The sequence below is a fragment of the Mus caroli genome, unplaced genomic scaffold (genome assembly GCF_978045245.1).
Source record: "Mus caroli unplaced genomic scaffold, Mus_caroli_1 scaffold_5, whole genome shotgun sequence".
Lineage (NCBI taxonomy): Eukaryota > Metazoa > Chordata > Mammalia > Rodentia > Muridae > Mus > Mus caroli.
Window position 1 is genome coordinate 17098783 of NW_028227260.1, and position 4573 is coordinate 17103355.

The 4573-nt window shown below is 41.2% G+C and overlaps 1 pseudogene; it reads right to left on the reverse strand.

The window, feature by feature from the left end:
* Positions 1 to 2632: 2632 nt before the first annotated feature.
* Positions 2633 to 3634, reverse strand: LOC110288113 (S-adenosylmethionine decarboxylase proenzyme 1 pseudogene; annotated as a pseudogene).
* Positions 3635 to 4573: the final 939 nt, after the last annotated feature.

Sequence of the window (4573 nt, forward strand, 5' to 3'; positions counted from 1 at the left end):
CTTTGATGAGTATGAAGTGCCCTTCCCTGTCTTTTTTGATGACTTTGGGTTGGAAGTCTATCTTATCAGATATTAGAATGGCTACTCCAGCTTTTTTCTTCATACCATTTGCTTGGAAATTTGTCTTCCAGCCTTTCATTCTGAGGTAGTGTCTAACTTTTTCTCTGAGATGAATTTCCTGTAAGCAGCAAAATGTTGGGTCTTTTTTGTGTAGCCAGTTTGTTAGTCTATGTCTTTTTATTGGGGAGTTGAGTCCATTGATATTAAGACATATTAAGGAAAAGTAATTGTTCCTTCCTGTTATTTTTGTTGTTAAAGCTGGAATTCTGTTCTTGTGGCTGTCTTCTTTTAGGTTTGTTGAGGGATTACCTTCTTGTTTTTTCTAGGGCGTGGTTCCTGTCCTTGTATTGGTTTTTTTCTGTTATTATCCCTTGAAGGGGTGGATTCATGGAAAGATAATGTGTGAATTTGGTTTTGTCGTGGAATACTTTGGTTTCTCCATCTATGTTAATTGAGAGTTTGGCTGGGTATAGTAGTTTGGGCTGGAATTTGTGTTCTTTTAGTGTCGGTATAACATCTGTCCAGGATCTTCTGGCTTTCATAGTCTCTGGTGAAAAATTTGGTGTAATTCTGATAGGCTTGCCTTTATATGTTACTTGGCCTTTTTCTCTTACTGCTTTTAGTATTCTATCTTTATTTAGAGCATTTGTTGTTCTGATTATTATGTGTCGGGAGGTATTTCTTTTCTGGTCCAGTCTATTTGGAGTTCTATAGGCTTCTTGTATGTTCATGGGCATCTCTTTCTTTAGATTTGGGAAGTTTTCTTCTATAATTTTGTTGAAGATGTTTGCTGGTCCTTTGAGTTGACAATCTTCATTCCCATCCACTCCTATTATCCGTAGGTTTGGTCTTCTCATTGTGTCCTGGATTTCCTGGATGTTTTCAGTTAGGATCTTTTTGCATTTTCCATTTTCTTTGATTGTTGTGCCGATGTTCTCCATGGAATCTTCTGCACCTGAGATTCTCTCTTCCATCTCTTGTATTCTGTTGCTGATGCTCGCATCTATGGTTCCAGATTTCTTTCCTAGGGTTTCTATCTCCAGTGTTGCCTCAATTTGGGTTTTCTTTATTGTGTCTACTTCCCTTTTTAGGTCTAATATGGTTTTGTTTATTTCCATCACCTGTTTGGATGTGTTTTCCTGTTTTTCTTTAAGGACTTCTACCTGTTTGGTTGTTATTTCCTGTTTTTCTTTAAGGACTTCTACCTGTTTGATTGTGTTATCCTGTTTTTCTTTAAGGACTTGTAACTCTTTAGCAATGTTCTCCTGTAATTCTTTAAGTGAGTTATTAAAGTCCTTCTTGATGTCCTCTACCATCATCATGAGATATGCTTTTAAATCCAGGTCTAGCTTTTCGGGTGTGTTGGGGTGCCCTGGAATGGGCGAAGTGGGAGTGCTGGGTTCTGATGATGGTGAGTGGTCTTGGTTTCTGTTAGTAAGATTCTTATGTTTACCTTTCGACATCTGGTAATCTCTGGAGTTGTTATAGTTGTCTCTGTTTAGAGATTGTTCTTCTGGTGATTCTGATTACCGTCTATCAGCAGACCTGGGAGACAGGCTCTCTCCTCTGTGTTTCAGTGGTTTGAGCACTCTCTGCTGGCAAGCTCTCCTCTTAAAGGGAAGGTGCACAGATATCTGGTGTTTGGACTTCCTCCTGGCCGAAGAAGAAGGCCCAAAACAGGACCTTTCCCAGGTGCTGTGTTGCTTTGGCAGGTCACAGAAGCTGTGAGCTTCTGTGGTGCACACTCTCACCTGTGCAGACTAAGTTCCTAAGTTTGGCAGAGTCCCAGAACCAAGATGGCGCTCCCTGCTCCTGAGGCAGAGGGCTCCCCTGCAGGGCGGACTCTTGTCCTCCCCGGCTGGGAGGGTGGCCGGATGTCTGTGGCCCGAAAAGGGTGCTGCCTCAGCGGCTCTGTGGCTCCCGCCTGTCCCAGAAGCTGTCCGCTTCTGTGGTGCACACTTTCACCTGTGCAGACTAAGTTCCTAAGTTTTCTGGAGTCATTTTCTTACAAAGACTCAACTTGTGGAAGAAAATCTTTAATTGCCATTGCATAAAACACCTGTATGAAGTACAAATTGGTTTTGAGTAACATTAATAGAGAATATGCCCTAGAAAGTGGAGGTAACTGGATGTAAAAACTCTGGCAGCAATATAATAGAACAGTCGCAGATGTCAGCTGAGGCTGCATCTAATGGGGATGAAAGCCTTGTCTGTGGGGAATTTTGGATGATGCCTGCAGAAATATTACACTGAGCATAAACAAAATTGTATCATTTTTACAAGTGTTGTAAAGACTCATACAGTCAAAGTTCTCTACATGCACTTCAGTTCCACAGCAAGAGTGGCATAGAACACCTAAACACAGAAGAGAGCATTCATGCCAGATACCTAACTCTTTGATATAATAATGCATACACTTCAAAATGATTACACTATCATTACACCTAGGGCTTTCTGCAACTACGAGGTGGTGGTTATGGTCAGCATGACCACCAGGATCAGCATCTAGAAAGCGGCCCCCACCTCCTGTGTGTCTTTTCTTTTTGCATTTTTTCTTCTTCGTTTTTCCTAATCAACTCTGATGTTGTTGCTGTTTCTTAGCAAAACTGGTAAAAACAAAATTGTAATCGTTGAACATAGCACTCTGGCAATCAAGACTTTTAAAGCTGTCAATCTTCTGGGGCGAAGAAAGCACTGTGCGACATTTAGAATTTTGATTAACAAACAAGGTAGTCACAAATTTTCCTGGTTTGAAGACTTCCACAACTTTCCGGATCAGGTCGTCATAGGAGGTCTGGCTTAGGTTTGTTTCAAAGCTAACAAGACAATTCTGGTTCTGGAGTGATGTGAATAGTCCAATATGTTCCATCCGATTTCATTCCATTAGTTGAGTAGCCACAAGGATTGAACAGTGTGGCATCAACGACAGAACCTGGTATCAGGTCACGAATTCCACTCTCACAAGTGACATCCTATGCAGTAACACCATCTTTCATGTAGAACTGGTCCATAACTGTTGGGTCAAGCTCACTCATCAGAATTTCCAGGGTTTGATCTGGCTGACTGATTACTCAGCTCTCTGGGAAATCCAAAGTATACAAGTACCAGCAGTCAGAATTCATGCGTCCCATACAATATGCTGCTCCATTTGGGAAAATTGCATTAAGAAACTCGATTTCTTCCTGGAAATTCCGGTGTGGGTACCCTTGGTGAGAAGGCTTCATGAAATTCTTACGAGAATAAAAGAAGCTTTGAATTGAGTCAAACCCACTGTAATCCCTAGCAAGCTTCAACAGGGGAACCAGTGCTTTCAGTAAGAGGGTGGTACCACATGTCTTCAAAATGAAACGTCTCTTGGAGACAAACATGCTACTCTCACTGAGTACATAGCTTCCTGTTTGTCAGTCTTTGTCACACCTATGATTGAGCACTGCACATCCTTCAAAAGGACATCCCACTCAGATCTTGTGATGGAACGAAGATCCCCAGATCCCTAGCTTGCATCGGACTGCTGTCTGGAAAACCAGACCTCCAGCAGTTTCTCAGTCCCTTTGAAAAAATGTGCAGCTTCCATCGCAGTGAGACTAGCAAACAACCAACAACCACAGAAAATCAACTAAATTAAATCTCTTCTCCTGCTGCTCCTGCGGCCGCTATGGATTGCTCCAGCTGTGTTACTAAAGTTCAGGTTCCCTTTCTTTTTTGGCTATAATTTTATATTAACTGGTTTTTTTTTAAAATAAAAATTTCCCGGCTATTTTCGTGAGCGAAAGTTGAACTTGAGTCTGTTGGAAATAGAGGCAGATACAGTTCAGTCTCTTGTAGTCCGCTGCTTTCCTGTTAGAAAGAGTTGAGTGAGCGCTAGCTAATGTCGCTGGCAATACTGTGTAAGCCAAGTGTAGCCATTTTAACACATAACAAAATAAACTTCAAGCCAACACTGATAAGAATACATGAGGAAGGACACTACATACTCATCAAGGAAAACAATGTGTCAAGAAGATATTGCAATTCTTCACATCTATGCATCAAATCTTACATCAGTTACATATCTTGTTGAACACAAAGAACTTGAGATGGTGCCTAACTAGACCCTTTATCCCCACGGACTAGTGCTCATCTTACTGGGTGGTATACTGCATTCTTCTAGAGGAGAAACGTAGCCATCAATCCAGCTACAACCCCCCCCCCCAATCTACAATAGTTTCTTCTCTGCAAGTTATGCTGGAACAACTCTTGCACAACTGTTGTATAAATAAACAACCATTTTCATATTGAATTTAAGGCTGACTACATGAAATGGAACCCATGACTGATACTTCTTGGGTGTCCAAAATCTTGAAAGTAGATAGGGCAATGTCCTAGGGCAAACCCAAATATTGTTCTGCTGAAGGAACATAGCAATAAAATGACTCCTAACTACATTCTGCTATACTTATAGATCAATGTCTGGCTTAGCCTCTTGCAGTACATGGGAGCCAAGACAGAGATATACAACAAGAAAATATACAGA